This window comes from Ceratotherium simum, chromosome 12 (assembly GCF_057802395.1).
Source record: "Ceratotherium simum simum isolate JZ-2026a chromosome 12, ASM5780239v1, whole genome shotgun sequence".
NCBI classification, from domain to species: Eukaryota; Metazoa; Chordata; class Mammalia; order Perissodactyla; family Rhinocerotidae; genus Ceratotherium; species Ceratotherium simum.
The window spans coordinates 40,598,833-40,621,837 of NC_141911.1; positions in this window are offsets into that span (position 1 = coordinate 40,598,833).

The following is a 23,005-nucleotide window of genomic DNA, read 5'->3' on the forward strand; positions in this document are numbered from 1 at the left end:
CTTTCTGGGAAGGAGAAATAAGAAGGGATGTGACTAGTCACCTTAGATGATGATGAATCCCTGAATAGGAGCCTAGTGTCCGTCTTCTTCAAGCAAGCGCCAGGAGTGAGGAGGAACAATAAAACCCTCAAATTATTTTGGGAGTATCCCAGACCACAAGGAACTATTGGCTAGCTTACCAAGGAGGTTGTAAGCCTCACAGAGAAACCCAACATTCATCATGGCATCTGAGCAGGAGTGTAGCAGTGGGGGAATGAGCTGTCTAGGCGAAGTGCCTGAAGTCAGCCTCACAGAATCTCATAGCCTCTAGCAAGATGTAAAGGAGGGACTGTCCCCAAGAGAAACTCAGAAGTGGCTAAGAGAGGGCCAGAAGAGTAGAGATCTTCCACAGACAGGGAGAAGGAGATAAAAATGGCCTGTTCTTAGAAAACAGTTTAAGGGAAACATGTTCATTTTGATTTGGATGCTCTGGAGCTAGATGTTGTCAACCAAAAACAAGCAAGGACTGTGCATCTGGAATCCAACAGCAATGGACCAGATGTTTCTTCTTCCATGATAAGATTCATAAGTATGGTGCCCAAAAATTTATTTCCCAAGAGCTGTGGACTGAATTGTGTCCCCCTCCCCAATTCATACGTTGAAGTCCTACCCCCTAGTGTGGTGATATTTAAGATGGAGGCTTTGGGAGGTAATTACATTTAGATGAGGTTATGATGGTGAGGCCCTCATGATGGGACGAGTGACCTTATAAGAAGAGACATAAGAGAGCCTGCTCTCTCTTTCTCCTTCATCATATGAGGACACAGAGAGAAGGCAGCTGTCTTCAAGCCAGGAAGATAGCTCTAACCAGAAGCAGAACCCAAGCATTATGGTATGTGATCTTAGAATTCCAGCCTCCGAACCCGCGAGAAAGTAAATGTCTGTTGTTTAAACCACCCAGTCTATGATATTTTGTTATAGCAGCCTGAGAAGAATAAGACACCAAGCCAATATACTTTTGAGAATGAAAGAGGACATTAAAATTAATTAGAATTATATTATTGAAATATTTATTCATTGAACAATTGGCTGTATTATTTATATTGGTTGATTTATTTTTTTGCAAAAATTATTTTCAAAAATAAAATTATTTCTAAAAAATAAGATGACGTATGTCCTTGTAGATTAAAGCAAAATATAAAAATTATTTATATTGATTATCTAAATATTAAAAAATAGCACAAACCATATCTTTCTCTAATACTAATTCACTAATATTTTTCTGGAGAATGTGTTATTATTTCAATATGGTCTTTTTAATTTTTCAAAAATTGCCTGCAATCTTCAGTTACATTTTATATGAATACATTTGAAATAGACTCATATTTACTTTTCTCTGTACACTATATAATATTTTAATTTAGAAATATTAAAGGGTGCTGAGTTGAATAGTAAGTTCAGAGAAAATTTTACTAAGTGGAGGATAGTCTCAATTCTAATTTTTATGAAATGTGTAAATGAATCAGCTCAAATATTTTTATAGATCTGTCTTTTTGCCTCAATTTAGAGTTTCTCTTTTATACAAATATTTTATAAGGCAAAGCTCATAAAATAAATTCTCTATTCATAATTCTTTTTAGTGTTTTGCCAAATAGATGCGGCAAAATCATGGGTCTTTTCAATTTCATTCCATTCTAGTACGTAATATAATCCAATTATAAAAAAAGGAATTTGATCAAAAGATTTTTTTCTACAAATCATTTCAAAAGCATTTACAGAATTTTTAAATTAAATCTTGTGCACTGTTTGAGGTCTCATTTAATTTGTTATCTCCTTGCTTTTGTAGGGATATATTTGTCTTTGTTTGCAGTTATTGCAAAACCTAAAGTTTCCTGGCTTCCAATGCATGGATATTTTGATAAAAGATCTTCAACCAATTTTTTAAAATGCAGAGTCAAGAAAATATTCAGTACTGCTATAGGACTCAGAGGTTGATTTACAAAGTAGTTCTCTTGAAGGCAGAAAGCATGTATGGCCTTGCAAATGTATTTTTGGGTGTACTTAATATAAACGTCATCAAAAAATTTTTGTAATGCAGTCACTTTAACGTTTATAAATTTTGTCATCTACAGTTTCTGTGATAGACTATTGCAGTTTGTTGGATGAAGTTACAACTTATTTGTCTACCACAGCCAATTCTGAGAATATTTTTCTCTATAAGTTTCTTAATTTACTAAGACAATTATTTTATCTTTGATGTGGTGTGCCCTGCCAAATTTGTATCCACGTTAATACTGCAAAAACAAATAATTGTACAACGCTGAACTTGTTAACTGAACACACAGTAGATTCATCTTCAGCAGATCGACCTTCCAAAAGCTGTACTTTGTTATGTGAATTTGATGAAAGAAGTCGAATGAGTAATAGAAATAATTGATTTTCTACATGTAGCATAGGATTAAACTTTTAGAAAATGACATCCTTTAACTGTTTACAGATGTTTTCCTTTGTCAATAAAACAACATATTACAGCTATCGCTTCACTTTCCATGTATGTGCAGGAAACGTTTGGATCCCAAAATGAAGGAAATCAGTTTAGAAGTTATTTGACCCCAATGAGAAGTCACATTTCAGAATGATATATAAACACACTTTCTGCAGATGCACCTGTGAAACTGATATATTTGAGCACAATTTTCTAAAAATAGTCAGTAATTTTTAAGAAGATGCTGCTATCTTCGGCATATTTGTTTCTTCCAGTTTTCACATAATTAGTGTTATCTCTACAGCCTCCAGGAGGTCAAAAATATTTTGTGTAATTTACTTGTTTGCCATCAACTCACTTGACAAATGGAAATTTAGTATTCAATGATTCATTAAGAGTGCATTAGTATCTTGGTGCTAAAAGATCTTATTGCAAAAGAAAAAAATTAAGCATTTATCAAATGTACCAGTTTTCACGGAATTTTATTTTCAACTGTGAACCTACCCTTCTAGACTCTGCTTTGTGATGCTGGAGTTGAATTTGTAAATGCAAATTTTGAGAGTTGGCTCCTTGTTAGGCTCTGATAACAGGGGAAGTAAGAGGAAGACTGCCAGGAGGGAGGATGAAGAAGGAACTTACCTTTTTCTGTGTATTTCCTGTGGGCTTCTTGTATGCTTGTTTTTTTCCAGCTTTATTGAGGTATAACTGACATATAAAATTGTAAGATATTTAAAGTGTACATCGTAGTGATTTGATATACATATACATTGTGAAAGGATTCCTCTCATATAGTTAATTAACACATTCATCACCTCACATATTTATCTTTTTTTTTTTTGGTGAGAACATGTAAGTTCTACTCTCTTAGCCAATTTTGATTATATGATACAGTATTATTAACTATAGTCACCATGTTTTACAGTAGGTCCTCAGACCTTATTCATCTCATACCTGAAAGTTTTTACCGATATGCTTTTGATTTCTGTGCACATCCCTCTAGCAAGACATCCTCACTCCATCTATAGGAAAGCCTTCCCACAGCAGCAGGTGAATCTAGTTTTTCCACCATTTGCAGAACTGGATTCATCCCTCAGCCCTAAGGGTAGCAGCTGCTTCCTTTAGGTGCTACTTCCATGATACTTTAATGTTCCTTTTGCCTGTGAAGTTACCTTAGGGTTTTCTTTTTACCTATTCAATGACCCATTTAACATCCTTATACCTGGTTACAAATTCTTTCTATTAAATTCTGTCTGTTCAAATAATTGGTGTGTTTTTTGTCTCTTGACTGGACCCTGACTGGCACAATAATTTCTGTGAGGAGTAGATTTTGGAGCAGACTTCGAAGATGGGATTTGGTAAATTGTTTGGCTGTGTTTCTGGACTTGAGTAAAATGTTAAGCCCTTGCCAATGTGAAATGGGATGCTATTAATTCATTGAATGTAGTGGCATCACAATTAATCAACCTGTGGTTAGTTGTAATAATATTCTTACTGAAATAAGTATTTAGGGGAAAAATAACTGCTTAACTTGAACTTTATGGCAATAATGATGACTATAAGGTCTTTGGTATGGGATGGATTCTTCTGAGTGCAGAGGAATATTTATAAAAAGAAAATGACATGCTCAGGTCTTTAAGCTCTCACCTCAAAATTAAAAAAAAAAAAACAACAACAGAGTTTCTCTGACAGCCCTAAAAGATCTATTTTTTATAGTAAATATCTCTTTTTTGTTTTTATAGCAACATGACCAATATTGTTGGAAAATTAAACCTAAAATTTAACTGTGTGGGTTGTGGAATTAGAATGTCAATTGAATTCACAGCTTTTCCAAATATGTCATGTGAAAGCTAAGGCATTGATTGGGCAGGAATGGGACACTGAAACTGGAAATAAGAACATCTGGTTGAACTCAAATGACGCTGAGAATTTGAGACTTCTGAGTCATGTGGAGCCTTTCTTGTCAGTGGAAATACCTTATCTCCCATATCTGAGAATAATATTCTTCCCTATGTTTGAAAAGCCTATAATGACTTCACCTGGGGAATTTGTCATGGGGATGTCAACAGTCTGCTCAATCTCCTTAAGACTCATCCAAATATCCCTGTTGCCTCTATACTCATGTCTGAGGTCAGATCTCATTGTGCTTTAGGGAAGAACTTACAAATTTTGACCTAGAAGGAAATAACTTACATACCAAGAGAACTGGCAGATTTATATTGACAGAAACCTGGGGAATATGTGTGGCAATAAATCCTCAAGGTGTTACACCAAGCAGGACAGAAAATAACACCAAATTGGGCCAAATTTATTGATATGGATTTACTTACCAATGATTCTAGGTTGACTGTGCTAGCTCTTTCTAGAAGATTTATACTATATTAACTTAGCAAAGCTAGAACTACATTTATCAGAATTCCTTTTCACTAAGAGATCTGGGTTAATGTGGGTCACATGATACGTGTTTACTGAGATATGTAAAGTGGACAGGGAGCAGCAGTCATATTCTTTTTATGCTAAGAAGCTTGGTACAGATTCCTGGATGCTACTGAAGCTCACTCACACTGTCACTGATCTACCGGGTCATCTTGTTGGCATGGGGCAGCAACCTGGCTACAGCTTCATTTTCTCCTTCAGCTTCTCTGAATTCTGGGCCAAGTTCCACAACAAAGGTTGCCAGCCTTTTCTGCAGGCCACATGTATGATCAAAGTTGGAAGCTTGGAAGGAGTGAGAGATTGTATCACTTTTTTTTTTTTTTTTTTTAATGCCCAATTATTATTATTTTTTTATTTTTCCCTCAAAGCCCCAGTAAATAGTTGTATGTCATAGTTGCACATCCTTCTAGTTGCTGTATGTGGGACTCGGCCTCAGCATGGCCGGAGAAGCGGTGCGTCGGTGCGCGCCTGGGATCCGAACCCGGGCCGCCAGCATCGGAGTGTGAGCACTTAACCGCTAAGCCACGGGGCCGGCCCTTGTATCACTTTTGTATTGCTGCCTTGGCAAATTGCCACAAACTTAGTGGCTTAAAATAACACAAATTTATTATCAGTTCTGTAGGTCAAAATCTGACACAGTGTTAGCTGGACCACATTCCCTCCTGAAGGCTCTAGAGAGAATCCATTTCCTTGCTCATTCAGGTTGTTGGCACAGTTCAGTTCCCAGCTGTTGTAGTATTGTGGTCCCCATTTCTTTGCAGCTGCCAGTTGAGAGCCATTCCCAGCTTTTAAAGGCTGCCCTCATTCCTTGGTTCTTGGACCCCTTTCTCCATCTTGAAAGCTAAACATAGTGGGCCAAGTCTCTTTCACGCCTCATCCCTCCTGCCTTTCTCCCATTATACTTCCCTATCTTAATACTCTCTGATTAACAATCTTAATTTCATCTACAAACTTAATTCTCTTTTGTTATGTAAAGTAATATAGTCACAGGTTCTGAATGTTAGGGTGTGGACATCTTTGGGGTGCATTATCATGCCTACAACAGAAACCAACATGAGTTCCAGCTCATTTTCACAGATTCCAATTTTTTCTGCTCTCCTCCATTTTGATGTTCACCTTTCCTTTCCAACCCAACTTTCTGCCCTATTGACCTCAGGCCCAGCACCAGATGCCAAAGCAACAGTCACATATAAACTGTTTAATTAGCTCCCACAACTGCATAAGGTCAAGGTTCTACAATAAATCTCACATTCTATATTACTTCTACTGGTACTGTTTCTCTTTTTGAAGGCTGACTGGTAGACTAATGCATATGGAAATGACTCTAGCCATTTATTTGGCTAGTTGACTAAACTTTAGACTCAACGGTGGCCTATGCCAGAACTTCCCTAGCATAACATAGACAAAGGAATTCAGAGTCTTAGGGAGATGGAAATTTTGGAGTGGATTTATGATGTGCAATCTGTACTCCCACTCCTCAATTTCATCCCATGAGGAGGCCTACAGGATGCCCCTTTCACTAAGACTTTGAGAAATAAATTAGTGAGGGGAGCATCTGCACATTTGAAAATGTCTCTAACATCACTCTTCTTTTAGCTAGATATGATAGTGGGGAATGCTACCATTGAGAGGGGTGCCCTGATTTCAATCTCAGGGTAGCAGAGGTCAAGGGCTCTTAAAAGCCAAAGACAAGGTGGATGTATTCACAGTAAAGGCTAGTAGGAGTGTAGTGTAATAAAAAAGTTTTGACCAAGAAGAATCTTTGGAGGGAGCTAATTTGTCACAGTTTCTCTAGAAATCATATAGATGCATAGTTTTGTAAAGTATTTCTTCATGTGTATAACAAGGGAGACTCCAGATCTAATTACCAAAATCTGATTTGAGTCACTGCAATGGAGAATTGTGGTCTCGCACTCAGTTTCCAGACCTAAGCCAGCTCATACACCTAGAGCTGTCTCTTTGATGGGAAAGCTCCTTAATCTTGAGGAAGGAACCTACAACACAGCCACAAATGTACACTATAAATTCTCCTTCAAGGAACCTGTAACTATCTACTAGAATGACTGTAAAAGAAAAAAAAGTATATATCTTATTGATAACTATACACCAACTCAGAAATAATAATAATTTCTTAAAACCCAAGCACTACTCTGGTCCATTAGTCACAATAGGGGTTTATGGTGGTCAAGTAACTAAAGGGAGTCTTAGCTCAAGTGTGTATCATATTGGGTCCAGCAGGTCTACAAAACCACTTTGTGGTTATTTCTCTAGTTTCTGGATTTTTTATTGGAATAGATGTACTTGACAACTAGCAGAATTCCCACATTAGCTCTCTGACCTAGGAAGGGCCAAATGGAACCTTGAACTTGCCTTCCCTACCAGGACAGTAAATCAAAAACAGTTATCACATCCCTGGGGGAAATGTAAAGATTAGTGCTGCCATCTAAGACTCGAAAGATGCAGTGTAGTGATATCCATCATAACTTCATTTACTTACTTATCTGTTCCAGGAAGTAAGCAGATGAATCTTCAAGAATGTCTGTGGATTATTGTAAACTTAATTAGGTAGTAATCTCAGTTGCAACTATTCTCTAGATCTAATGTCTTTACTGGAGCAAATCAGTACAGTCTCTGGCACTCGATATGGAGCTATTGCTTAGGAAATGCCCTTTTCTCCATACTACTGTGCAAGAACTCAAGAGGCACTTTTTTTTTTTTCACTTGGCATGACCAACAATGTACCTTCACAGTCTTGCCTCATGGTTGTGCCAACTTTGCTGCTCTCTGTCATAATGTAGTCAACAGGGAACTTGATCATCTTTACATTCCACACAACATCCCACTGGCGCAGTAGTGATGACATTCTTCTGATTACATCTGAGGAAAAGGAAGTAAAAGCGCTTTAGACGCCTTAGTACAACACATGCAATGCAGAGGGTTGGGAGATCAACTTCAAGAAAATTAAGCAGCTCTCAACCGCAGTGAAGTTGGTGGGAGTCTAGGAGTCTGAAACATGTTGAGATATCTTCTTCAAGGTAGAAGACAATGTGTAGTACCTTGTACTCCTACCACTAAAATGAAGCACAGTATTTGGTTAGATTTTTTAAAAATTTTGAGTCAATATATACCAAATTTAAGTGTGCTATTTTGGCTAATTTACTAAGTAATCCATAATATTGACAGTTCTGAGCAGAGACTCTGCTGCACCAAGTCCAGACTGAAGTGTAAGCTGCCTTCCACTTGGGCCTTATATTTCAGCGCTCCAAAAATCTCATGTCTGAGGCAAATAAGGATGCTGTATGGAGCCTCTGGCAAGTGCCAAGAGGAGAATCAAATCACAAACATCTGGGTTTGGGAGAAAATCCAGGATCTCTTCTATAGGTGACTCCTTTTGAGAAGCAGCTCTTGGCTTGTAAGAAAGACCTTGTGAGCCTGTACACACAATCATGGGACATCAAGTGACCCTGTGGCCTGAGATTCTCATTATGAACGGGGTGTTTTTTGACCAATATCAGCTGGGAAGAGCCTCTTCCCCATAGATTTGAGTTTCAGCTTTATGGGGGCTCCTCCTCTAAGGTTCTAAGTTTTAAGAATTCCAACTACTTCCCTTTGTGCCTTCAGCCTTAGGGAAGGCTGACTAACTACTTTCTGAATTTCAGTGTTATCTCATAGTTTTCTTCTTTTAATTTTTGTTTCTTTTACCTTTTTTGTAACCTAGTCAACAATTTATATCAAGTTGACAATTCCTTATATTAAAATATTTCTTCAAATAACTGGTGGGATACCTGTCTCTTCATTGATACACCAAACAATAAATTGAATAAGTAGCTTTAGATTTACAGTGTATAATAAATATCAAAACTACCATAGCAAGAACATTCAGAACATTGTCTCTATGCATTCTATAGCAAGAACACTCAACCTCTACTTTCTGCACATATTTCATGATACCTAATGTGTATTTTTCACAATTTCCATTTTGCTCCCAAGGCCTTGAGTTGAGTGGCTTTGGGCATGTCATAGGCCACGGCTGTTGACCAACTGGCTGTTACACCAAGTGACCAGCAGGGGCAGCAGTGTCAAATACTCTGCTTCCTATCACTCAGGATGTAAATGAATTCAGTTTCCCTTGTTGCTTATGACCCAATGCATTTCATTTTATTTGTAAGTGCCTCACATACTGACCTTGAGAGGAAAATGTTAGTTTCCTTGGGTCTGGGAAAGGTTAAAAAATAGAGGCAGGTTACCATGGGTCATCTTCAGCTTTACCTCATGTAAAGTGAGAGCTGTGTTCACCATGCACATGTCTCACACACTACTAGAGGAGTTACAGGTACAAAGGCAGGTCTGTTAAACCCATTCCAGGTTATTTTAATAAGGTTATTATTAATAATACTTTATTAAAATTTAAAACTTTGGAATAATTGCTAAACCAGATGGGATCCCAGGACAAAGAAATAAGCCAAGACCTAGCGTGCATATCAGGGTGTGTAATTAATACACACACACACACACACACACACACACTTGCTCATTCTCACCTCTACCTATTCAATGATCTAGATCATTACCAGAGTTAAGAGAATGAGAATGGAGAAGGGATAACTTTAAAGTGACTGACTTTTATCCAAAGGAAACTAACAAAAATCCAAATTGGCAAGGTTTGGCTTGATTTATCAAGATTAAACTTTGTATCATCAGTGGAAATGAACCCTTGAAAATGAATATAAAATCAGGAATAGAAAACATAAGAAAGTTCCAATTTTGTACACTTTTTTTATGATTGTGAAATTTATTTCTACTATAAACTCTAGAATGATGAGGAATCTGTAAACCTTTTTTTACATGACCTTTTTTTTTAACCTATTTCTCCACCATTGTCTTAAGCTTGTATTTTCCAGGCTGACTGGACTTCTGATATTTCTGGGACCATATCAATTTTTTTCCTTCTTCAAAGTATTTGTTCTGCTGTTCCCTCTCCCTCAAACCTCCTGGCATTTTCATGGCCTTTTCTCATTTATCAGGTGTTATGTTTAATGGAACTTCCAAAGACAGGCCTTTCATAATTACTCTATCTAAATTAGCCCTTAGACTATGTTTATTTGTGAATAATTCTCTGTTACTCTATAGTCTTTATCTTCATCTGTAATTATTTTTTTTATTTGTTGGCTGCTTTATTATCTCTCTACTATTTGAGCATAATCTCTATTGAGGGGAGGGAGGTGACAGGAACCATGTTTTTCTTAAGCACTGTTAGATCTCCAGTGCACAGTGAAGTGCCTAGCAGAGAGCAGATTCTAAACAAATATTGATTGAATGAATGAAAGAAAGGATAAACGCCCTATAAGAAATCATTGAAAGAGACAATTTCTTCTCTTTCTCTTCTTCAGCAAAAGCTACAAGAAAGATTTCAGCCCAAGAAAAAATTAATGTTCTGAGTCTATTGAAATTTGTATATCTAGGGGCTGGCCGGTGGCGTAGTGGTTAAGTTCGCACACTGAACTTCGGCAGCCCAGGGTTCACAGGTTCATATCCCCAGTGTGGTCCTACGCACCGCTCATCAACCCATGCTGTGGAGGCTTCCCACATACAAAATAGAGGAAGATGAACACAGATGTTAGCTCAGAGCTAATCTTCCTCAGCAAAAAGAGGAGGATTGGCAATGGATGTTAGCTCATAGCCAGTCCTCCTTACCAAAAAAAAATCCGTATATCTAAGCCAGATAAATATCCTAGGATCTTCAATTGCCTATGTCCCATAGGTCTCTCAAAATCAACATATCTAAATGCACTCATTATCATGTCTCCAAACCTGTTTCTCTATTTCAAGTCACGGTAGATGGCACCATTCAAACAATGACTAAGTCTGACCAATTATTGCTTATTAATATCTGTTGTTTTTGTCTATTTCCTCTTCATTCCCCTTATTCCTTGTTTATCTTGGTTTCTATGAATCTGCAATGAAATCCTAATTAGTTTTCTGCTTCCAGTTTTATTTCCTTTCTGATTATTCCCAAAAATGCTCTTTAAGGTAAATCTTTCTAAAAAGCATACAGCTGATAAGGTTAAAACTTTTAAATTATTTACCACTTCCCACAAGAGCAAAGTTTGGAACCACCACAATCTGACCTTTACTTACGTCTCTGGCTTCAATTCTCAATGCTTCGACCTCTCTCTATCCTCAAACACGTCTTATGCTTTTGTCCTACAGAAATACTTGCAGTTCTATGATCTTGCTATACTCTTTTACCTTCACGTCTTGACTCATTCTCCTTCCTATGCCGAGAATATTTCTTTTCTGACTGGTGAGCATCTATTTGTCTTTCAAGATTTGACTCAAGCAACAAGACTTTACAAAGTTTTTGATCCTCCTTCGGTAAACTGACTACATTAGAGATGGAATGTGCTGTTTTCTGAAATATTATGTTACTGGTGTTGTTTAAGAATTAATGCTAAAAGAACCTAAGAGATGATTGAGCCAGTTGGTAATTCAAATCCTATCATTTTCTTAAATTCTGGGAAATTGAATATCAGCAAATTATTTTAGAATTACAGTTAAAATAGAATGATGAAATGTATGGACTGGACCTGCAGAAAATCTCTTTTAAGTCTTCTTTAGGATGTTTGATGACCATAATATAGATGACCACTTTATTGCTCAATCACATAAAAAATAAAAGTAAAATAAACTTGAAATAAAAAAAGAAATCTACAGGTGCCAGAAAAAATAATAAATCCAAATGAGGGTTTCAGCCACAGATATAGGCCCTAGACATTGGATACTGGGGTTTTAACAATCTTAAGGGAACAGTAGATGGTGTCTTAAGCCCAAGAAAGGTAAAGAGCTGGAATTAAGCTTCCTGCACAAAACCAAAAGCTGCTCAGACAGTGAAATGGGAAACAGAAAAGCTTTCCACTTCCCAGGAATTCAGCAATAAGGTCACCCATCTGGGACTGTGGGTAAATAAAAATGGTACCTACAAGAAACCAAAGGTGGCATTTGACAAAGCTTGGGGATTCAGAATGATATTACCCTAATTGTGTGGAGTCCCAAGACAAGAAATTAATGTAAAATATATTTTAAAAGAAATGATGTGAAATTCAATGTAAAGAAATTAATACAAATATGGAACCACCAGCCTCCAGGTAAAAACTTCAAACCAATTTCCAGGGGCATTCATACAATCCAAGATGTGAGACTTCCACAGATTTTTTTTAAAAAGATAGAGAGAGCCCACAATAAAAATATATAAACTGCAGGAATATATTAATTACTGAAAGATAATTGGTATATTCAATAGACAAGAATGTTAGTTTCCAAAGAACTAGTGGTAATGGAGTAATCTGAAAAGGATTATAAAAGAAATATGTTTAAATGATGATCAAGATAAAAAAGAAAGATAACCCATGATAAAAGAATAAGTGTGTATGAAAAACAAACAGACGGATTTGAAATAGAACCAAATTGACATTTAGAGATTTCTTTAAAAAAGTATATAGTCATTGAAAGGAAAAATTTATCAGATAAGTAAAGAAGTAGATTAGACATAGTCAAAGAGAGAATTAGTAAACGAAAAGATAGTTCTTAGGAAATTACACAGAATAAATAGCATAGAGAAACAAAAAGATGAAAAATTTAAAAAGAGGCTGATAAACATGAAGAACATAATGATAAAATCCAATATATGTTTAAGAAAAACTTCACAACGACCAAGAATATAGAGAATTTGGGGAAAGCAATACTTGAAGAGATAATGGGTAAGCATGATCTAGAGTTAGAAAAGAAATCAGAGAGAAAAGGTGAATGACCTATAAAGGAAATGTCCTTTTGATCAACAGTAAGCTTTACAACAAAGAAGACTACGTAATCATATCTTCTACCTTTTGAGGGAAAGTAATTTTCAATTAGGAATTTTAGCCCAATGAAATTATCACTGACTAATGAGAGTGAAATAAAGGTATTTTAAAATAAATACTAAGAATATTTATCACTCTTAGACAATTTCTCACTGAAACAACAACAAACAGACAAACACTAAGAAATATATTTCAGAACAAGAAAGATGGCTTACAGAAAGAAATAGTGGAATGCAGATGCTAAAAACTTAGTGAAGTATGCAAGGACAAATTTAATGGTAATCATTAAAAAAATAAATGTCAAACATTTAACTTCTCAAATGCTTCTGTAAACATTTCTAGAGGCAGGATGGAATGTGTGAAACAGCAGAAATATATCTAGGCTGAATTACTAGCTATGGTGCTTTAAGTATTCAATTATGTTTTCTGCAAATTGAGGAGATTGTGCTAGATTTTGAATTAATTGTCCTAAGACCTTGTCTAGTGTGATTTTATTATCTATGACATCTGAAATTATTAAACAAGGATTTACGCTTGTGAAAAAAAGAATACTTTAGAATCATAGATACCTAAAATTGTAAACGATCTTAAAGGTTATCTAGCCCAAACTACGGCTGACATTTTAATCTTCTAGAAAGTAGAAAATGCATATTAACCTTGAATAGTTTACTTGCCCTAGCCCATATTTTAATTTCATTCTTAACATACTCCTAACTGTTAGTTCAATTAGTGGTGGGGGGGAAGGGAATCTCTGTGAGCTGTGAGGCCTTTCCCCAAGTAAAAGAGAGAAATTTCCTTCTGAAAGTTACATGAGGAAATCTTCTGCACGTGGATCAGGGTATAGCTTGCGAAAATCAATTTAGGAGTACAGCAAATAGTTCTCACATCTGCAAGACTTTATTGTAACCAAATTGAATCTCTTAATACTGTTAAATTTTTTCTAAGATGGATGTTTGTGATAGAAGAGGAGTGTCCACCCTCAAAAGCTTAGAGAAAGGAAAGTCCCAAAGGCGCACACTGTCATCTAAGCTCTAGTGCCTTCTGACAAAATGTGCAGAAGATATTAGTGCTGCAGTATGAGAGGTAAAACCTTAATTCTCTAAGACTCAGAGAGAAGAAGACCTAGTGCAGGTTGAGTTTTTAATAGTGACAAGGAATTTAGAAAAGATTAGATGTAGCATAGGCTATAAAAGTCAGGTGGGAGCCATGGTAGGGAAGGAGACAGCAGCACATACTTTGCACAAAGACTTTGCTCAAGGATGGGCTATCTTACATGTGGGAAGGAGAGATCGCAATGGCTCTCTCCTTGGGTGGCTCTACCCAAGCTTTACTTGTCCTAACATTTTCAAACATTAATTGTACTCTGAGAGAATTGCTTTGTATCTTCATTTAAAAATTTTTGATCTTTTCTAACTCTTCTCACAAGCTAGAAGAAGCATGAATAATTTTAATAAAACTGTTGCTTTCTTCCATGATATCACATAGTCATTTGATCAGATTTTTGTTAGCACTGCCCCTACATATGAAACCAATTGGCTGTGTTTGAGGACATAATTGGTTTTCTACCCATTTTCCTCTATCAAATTACTCTTTCTAACTCTTTACTGTACATTGAATTGAATTGATTCTTACTTACAGCTAAGATTATAAAGGAAAATTAAGGCTCTTCTAAGATCTTTGCCCAGCTGGGAGGATGGCAGCATGCACACTGAGAAATGAATTCATTTAATGACAGATAGAGTCATTTAGGAGCAAACTTGACAAAGAAATAAACAATAAACATACAAAAAAACTCTGAGGAAACACTGATTTATTTTCCTAAAATTATTCTGTGAAAAGACCTACAAACTGGTTTAAATCTGGATTTGGTTTGCCATGAATTACAAATTTTTAACTTGTTCTTGATTGAATCAATGATCTAAAATATCTAAGTAAAGGCTTTTATGTATTTTTCAAAAGAAATCAACCTTGAAAATTTGTTGTGAATTTGGTAAAATCCTGGTGGTTTGGTTGTGAGCATTTAACCAGAGTGACCACAGGCTGCCTAAAATATGCATAGCCTATTCCTTCTAACCCAGTTTTCATACTTGAGAATACTAGTGGTTTGGAATTTCAAAGTTCTCTTACCCACCCTTGTCTGCTTATGAACAATGAAAAGTGTCTATTTATCAGTATTTTGAGATTCAGTTCTACTATTTTTCTTAAGTTTGCTAAAATTGTTTGCCATATCTAGCCAATTTTCCAGAGTGAGATAACCAATCTGCACCTAATTATGATATTACTTGCCCTCAGATGTCACCTGCCCACTGCTTAACTTACAGCTAGAAAAGAATGTAGATCCCAAGAAAGGCTGCCTTTTAATCTCCTTCTCTCCTACCATATTATAATAAATAGAACTCAACTTAAGGAGAAAGAGAAGTATTATTACTTTAGATACATTCATTGTAACCTAACAAGGAATATTTACCATCAACAAAATGAAATGCAGGATTGCCATCAATGCTATTAAAATGATTATCAGTTTGTAGCTGACATAACAGGCAGCATATAAAATAAGAAGAAGATGTCATTCTTGTCCTCATGTACTTACATAATATGGAAAATATTGGTGACATAAAGCTTTTGGAGATATTTAATATTTTGGGGAATTCTTTTTGGAACTTTAAAAACTGTGATCAAGATTGAAAGGAATTTTAAATATCATTATTTGTATCATTTCACATAAAAGGGTCATTGATCTTCGGGAAAGATACTTGAGAAGTGCGTCTCTTTGATGTTTTCCCGTCAATCTGCTTTCTCCTTAAATCTTAGTCTCTTATGGGAAAGAGAATGATAGCCCTTTAGTCATAGCATCATTTTTCAACCACTGGATAAAGTGATAGCCAGTCAAGAGTTTGGGGGGTGGATTCATTTTCCTGAGACATGGTATAAAAATGTATGAAGAATGATATCGATTTTATTTTTGCAGGTGGAGGGAATTCTTTTCATCAGTTGAAAAACGATGCCATGACTAATATGACATCATTTGGTCCCCCACAAAGTCAGCTCTTCTACAAACTTAAGAAAAAGCAGCTGTGAAAGAAGAAAAAAATCTTTCCCACCATTAACACTAAGCATATTTTTGCCTGTGAAAAGTATCTACAATTAAGAGGGCTGGGAGAGAGTTTGTAGGACTGGTAATATCTGAGGACCTCACACTATGGTAATAGCTGAGGACTCTATAAATTGAACACGAATGCAAAGGATTCTCTGATTTGCTTTTGAGCATTTTCATGCACCAATGCCAACAGCTGACAGGGTCCTCTAGAGGCATCTGCTCCATACCAGCCCTGGCAAACCCCAAAGCCAATGATACGTCATAGGAGGCCATTTCCCCATGGGTCTCAACTCAGACGCTGTTTACTATGCTCAGCTTTTCTTCTTGACCCGTTAATTTATATAAATAAATAACATCAACACTAGTTATATCCAAAGAAGGAATTTAACCATGATTTAGGAGTAGGAAAAGGGTACTTCTGACCATAAGTAAATCATTGGGCCTCCCCAGGATGCATAAAAGCTAGCTTAGGGCAAGTACTTACATCCTGATGTGGGGTAATATGCTTCTGGAAGGCACAGCTCCCCCTACTTTCAGTTATTATAGCCTGTCGCAGGAAGCTGAGAATCTCTTTACTCTGAGGAATCTTTCAGTGTTTCTTTTCATTAATTTACTGTGGTCCTTGGACCTGAGCTGAGACCTCTGTCCCTGTTCAGTTAGCACCTCAGTAGAGGGTGGGCTGGGGATTGAGACTCCACCCAGCCACTTAGCAGCTCTGCTAAAAGGTTTGGTGGGGAAGAAGGATGAAATTGATGACTAAAACAAGCTTGAGAATTCACAAAGGACCTCCATTAGCCATGATCCCTCTGCCCCAATCACCGTATATAAGCAACAATTGCCTGGAGTCACATCACTTCCTGGGGTCTGAGGGATACCAGAACGACAGGGGTCAGAGGAGCCATGTAAGTGCTTTCTCATGCCTATCAAGTTTCCCTAATGATCCATTTCCACCCCCTTGGTATTTCAGAACAGGAATGCCTTCTTATGCATATTTTCCGAAAAAGGTGTGAGTGCTAAAATTTCACTTTTCCCTTCGTAGCAAGGTTAGCCTAGTCTCGGGACAGGTCTGGCCTTGCTGTTCCTTCCTGAGCAGCAGACAGCTTGTGTTTCCTACTTAATTCAAACCATTTGTGTCACTGGATTTTAGCCTAGGAGGAGGCTAGTTCTGGCAGAAGAATAAATGAGTCTGAGCTGAGAATGCCACCAAGGCGGTCTCCATCTAGGCAGGGTCGGGAGTGGGTGCTCAGAAGGACCAACAGGTGCAGACTACAAGGAGCTAGAGGAAATGATGAGGGGTCCTGGGAGTGAGGGACATGAGGATGATGACTTCAGGCAGGCTTGCTCTGAAAGTTGCAACATCATCTTCTTTGCATGGCTCTGGAATGGTAACTGCAAATGGCCCTTAAAATTTCAAACTACAGCTAACTTGTCTGCACTAGTTAGGTTAAATCCAACATGAGTCTGCCCCAGAAAGTCTGCTCAGCAGATCATGTCTATTCTCTTGCCAGCAGACTACCACACCAGATGGAGTTTCCAAAGGCCACAGAGAGACCTTAGTGTTCAGGTGCCCTTTGGGCTGACTGCTCTCTGGAGCCTCAGGGAGCAGTGGAATATCAGAGAGTTTTGCCTGTAAATTTGGTGCTTGAATGTGGCATTCAAATAACAACTGTGGATGAGAATGTAGCAACAGCTAGAACACTGAGTGGTAGAAAGAAAGTCCCAGAGGGGTTCACAACACATTGAGGCCCTCATCTTGTTACTATAAGACTTGCATAGCTACTTGAGAAAGTCTCCTAAGGACTAGGTGAAATTCACCATCATAGACAACCAACTTTTATTGTGTGCCTACCATGAAAGAGGCACAGCTCCAGATGCTAATGTGTCAAAGACAGTCATGGGTCTCAAGAAAGTCACAATCAAGCACAGGAAAAGACATAGTCATATATGACATATATATATATACACACACATACACACATACATATATGTACATGGCAGTATATATATACATATATATGTATATATGTGTATGTATACAGTCACGTGTTGCTTAACAACGGGGACGAGTTTGGACAAATGCGTTGTTAGGCAATTTTGTCGTTGTGTGAACATCATAGAGTGTACTTACACAAATCTAGATAGTATAGCCTATGACAAACCTAGGCTATACGGTACTAATCTTATGGGACCACAGTCATATATGCAGTTAGTTGTTGACCAAAACATCATTATGTGGCACATATATATACACACTGCCACTATATTAATCTTGTATATCTGGTATGCATTTCCTAGTAGCTTCTTTCCTAAGATCTCATTTTCTAATTATTTTTAAAATGTTTCTAATGCCCTTGGAAACCATGGCCACAGTAGATATTTCCTGCCTCAACTCCTAAATCTAGTCACTCAGATGTGACTACTTCCTATGGTTAACCCTTTATTTGGTGGTTGATTGTTGGTCTTGACCTATTTCCTTGGAATTGAAACTTTTGGTCTTCCTGAGCTTCCTTCATCCAGGACTCAGACTGAGGATCCCCTTTCTCTCTACTTCTAAGCCGCTGGCCAGTGCCTTATTCTTCACTGTCAAGACTCCAGCTGTGGAAGAGCAGAGACTCAGATCCCCTCAGGTTCAGAGGAAGAGAGTTTGGGCCTTTGCAAAAGTCACTTAGATTCTCTGTGTCTCAGTCAATCACTTGTATAAAAGAGCAAACAGATATACTATTACCCAAGGTCCCTTCCATCTCTAAAATACTGGAATTCTAGAGAAGAAATGTGATAATGGCCAAATCAGTGGTAGAAAAAGAAAGTACTAAAGGAGACTGAGAGGGGGATAAATCTCACACAGCTGGGTCAGGTGGAGGAAAGTTCCACAGAAGGTGGTGAGACTTGAGCTTGATTTTGGAGGATGACTAGACTGAAGCAAGCAGGGAAGAATTGAGGGAGGGGATGCTACACAGGTGAACAGATTGTGAGCAAAAGTAGATATGAGGCAAGGCATGTAGGAGGAATTAATAAACTCATACCTAATAACTAATACTGATAGCTAATAATAAACTAATACATCTATCTGCTAAAACAGTGATTGATAAGAATGGAGCTGGAGGGGAGCACCGCACATGAAACAAAAGTTTTGAGATATATTCCCTTGGGGCTCGCAATAGATACTCTGTTGGAAGGAGAGCTGTGAACTGTTACAGGTACTGTAGGCAAGGGTGACCCCAGGATTGCATAAAATAAAGTATTGCCTTATTGGTCGTGCATAGTCTCTCTAGATGAGAGCATTCCTGGGAACAGGAAGCAGCACTCCTCAGGAGGAATTACTCTGCCAGGGAACAGACCCAGCTGGTGGGTTTATCATCTCAGAAAAATTATATCACCTTGTAGGAAGCATGGGATTTCTCGGGGTGTAATAATCGCAGTAGACAATGGATATGATACAAGTTAAGTATGGCCCAACAGCTGTTGCTTATCGACAGCAGGTCAGAAAGGAAGGCAGATGTCTCGAGGGTGACCTTCTTGAATGAGTGCGTTTGGGAACTTAGGAATTCCCTTGGGGGTTAATGACATGCCATTGCTTGACAACCACAACAAACAGTGTAGCATTACATACCAGAGGTGCAAACAAACCATAAAACTCTGACAGGATGACTGGAGAAACTATAGCAGCCAGGTTGAGGAGGATGGTGAATAGACATTGATTTTATGGAAAAAACAAGCGATGCTGAGGAATAGAGGAGAGAAGGGAGGCTAAAATTACCTTGAGAAGCATTATTAAACACAAAATTCTGCAGATTTAGATAGGACAAGAAATAAGAGAAAAAAACTGAATGCAAAACAGAAAGACTAAACTACACATCAAGTGAAGACTGGGACAGAGGGTTGTCAAGATCCCGGTTGCAGCCACAGCATTCACTTGAGTGAAATGGGATCATCTCATGAGGGAGCTGTTGGCAGCCTGTCTCTATTCTACATAAAAGGGGATGAAATTTCTTTAGTTGCAAACTCCATAGGCCACATTAAGCAGTCCCATGCCATACCTTGACCTTAACTTTGGCCAGAGTCTGGGAGGGCATCTATTTCTCATGCGGCATGTCCAAAGGCTTTAACAACCACAGAGAAAAGGGACATTGATTCTCCTAATCACCTAGAGATGTCAATCCATCTAGAAACTACACATTAACCTTTGTTTATACAAATATTTCTTGATTTTACTTTAAATTCTAAACACTTGTGTACATATACACAAATTAAATTAACCACATCATTCATATTACAGAAAGGATTTGTCACTTCACAAAAAGGGTCATTGTGCTCTATTAAACTTTCAAATATCCTGTTTGTACTACTTTTCAGTAACACATCTATTATGAAAATAATGTAAACTTAACTTTCTCTGTTCCATTTTTCTGAGTAACAACTATTTTATAAAAACATAGTCATTTACATGTAGAAATTTCAAAAGTAATATGTGTTTATTACCTCCATAATTATAAATTTATTTTTCATTTTGAAGGGTTTTATCTACTTTTTATTCTTCTTTGAGGAAATGCTAATTTCACTATGAATCAAGAACACCATGTAATTAGTACTTTTAATACTCTATTAAACATCAAATTAGATTTCTTACTACCTATCATCAAATAATATTGATACTACTTTATACACTAACTTTGCTACCAAAGTGGTATGAACTGATATTTTAAGCTTTAAACGACCCCCCACTCTTTCAGTTGGAATTGAAAAGAATGTATGATAAAAGAAAATAAGAAGTATTATAATAGCAAGCACCTACATAGAGCTTAATAAGTTTCAGGTATTCATAAGGGCTTTCCACATAGTGACCCATTTAATCTTTCCTACAACTCTATGAGGTAGTTACAATGTTCACCCCTTTTACAGAAGAGGCTACAGAGGCTGGGAGAGGTTAAATTCCGTGCCCAAGTTCACAGAGCTAGTAGTCAGTGGCAGATCTAGAAAGCATACTCAAAGAGTCTTGCCCTGGCGTCCACTCTCTTAACCACTCCACTCTACAGCCTTTAGTAGTTTAGGGGTTTTTAAAAAAATTTTTTTAAAGTAACTAAGTAAAGTTTATTGAATAGTCACACGACTCTTGAGACCTCTTCTTCTCTATTTGGGAGCAAGTGCCGTTGTCTTGTCCTTTAGAGTACACAATGAATCGCTTGTTTACTCGTTTTTTGTGTCTGAGCTAACATGCTTCTATTTCAACTCTATGACATAGTCTAGTATATTTATCCTCTGTTTGTACCACGCTATTAAATGAAATAACTAGGAATTTAGACAGGACTGGAAAAAATGGAGTCTAGTTCTCCATCTTTTCTAGAGTGGTTTCTCCCAATATTTCCCATATCAGAACAGATCTGTTTGAGAAGAGTATATGGGCATTGCTCCTGCTGTGTTTCCTTTAGCTTGATTTTTTAAGCCTCCCACGTCCCATAGGTAGAATTCCTTAAGGCTGACCACAAGTACAGCTAAATGCTTGAGTAGGGTATAGGAGCCTCCACCGTCCATCAGCTAAGCCAGAAAATGCAAATCCTATTTTTAATGTTGCGAGTTGTCTCTACAGTCCTTCCTGAGTACAACATGTGCATTGCATCAGGAAAGGTAATGTTCCGTGAGTCCTCCTTCCCAGGACACTGGCTACCATTGACTGCATGTAGAATTCTGTCAACAATTCTTTCCTTTTCCCTGCTCTTTAATTTATCCCACTGCCAAGGGAATAATAAAAATGTATTTTGTGGCAGGAAAATCAATTTCAGGGAAGTATCCTGTGACACAATCTGCTATCAGTACTGATACAACCCCTATCCCATCCCCTGCCCTTTCACCTCATATTTTTTGCAGTGTTTCTTATCAATCTTCTTTCTTCATTTAGCAAAAATGGGAAGCTATCAGCTGGGAATTTCCATTATCTTATACTCTGTTAGTTAAAATTCTAATTCAGTTCTTATGATTTCCAGGGTTCTTCTTCCAATAGTCTATCATTTAGTTTAATCTGTGCCTTACTTTACATTTTTTTAGTTTAGCTTCTGCCTTATTTTACTTTATTTTCTTTAGAAGAAGTGACAAAGAATTACCTATGTGAACAGAGCATGTTCCCTCACCATGCATACCTACTAATAAAATTAAAAAATAATGAACACATAAGGATAGACATATAGATCAATGGAACAGAATTGAGGGTCCAGAAATAAACCCTTATATTTTTGATCAATGGATTTTAGGCAAAGGCACCAAAGCAATTGCAATAGGGAAAGAATAGTCCTCTTTTCAACAAATGGCACTAGGATGTTTGGATAGTCCCATGCAGAAAGATGAACTTAGACCCTTATCCCACACCATACATAGAAATTAACTCAAAATGGATTAGATTTAGAAATGAACCCATTTAATTTTAGACAAGGCAAGACAATTCAATGGAGAAAGAATAGTGTTTTTAACAAATCGTGATAAGACAACTGAATATCCACATACAAAAGAATGAAGTTGGACACCTACCTCATACGGTATGTAAAAATTAACTCAAAATGGACCAAATACCTACATGGAATAGTTAAAACCATAAAAGTTCTAGAAGAAAACATATGTGTAAATCTTTGTGGTCTTGGATTAGACACTAATTTCTTAGATATGACACCTAAAAAAATAGATAAATTAGACTTTTTCAAGATTAAAAATGTATGTGCTTCAAGGGACACTATCAAGATAATTAAAAGACAACTCATAGAATGGGAAGAAATGTTTCCAAATTATATATCTGATAACGATCTAATATATAGAAAATGTAAAGAACACTTACGACTCAATAAGAATAAGACAAATACCCAATTTTTTTTTAATGGGCAAAGGGTTTGAACAGTCATTTCTCCAAAGAAGATATACAAATGGCCAATAAACACATGCCAAGATGCTCAACATCGTTAGTCATTAGGGAAAGGCAAATCAAAACCACAATGAGATACTACTTCACACTCCCTAGGATAGTCATAATTTTTAAAACAGGACAATAATAAGTGAAGATGTGGAGAAACTGGAACACTTATACACTGCTGGTAGGAATGTAAAATGGTGCAATCACTCTGGAAAATAGCTTGCCATGTACTAAACAGTTAAAAACACAGTTACCATATGACTCAG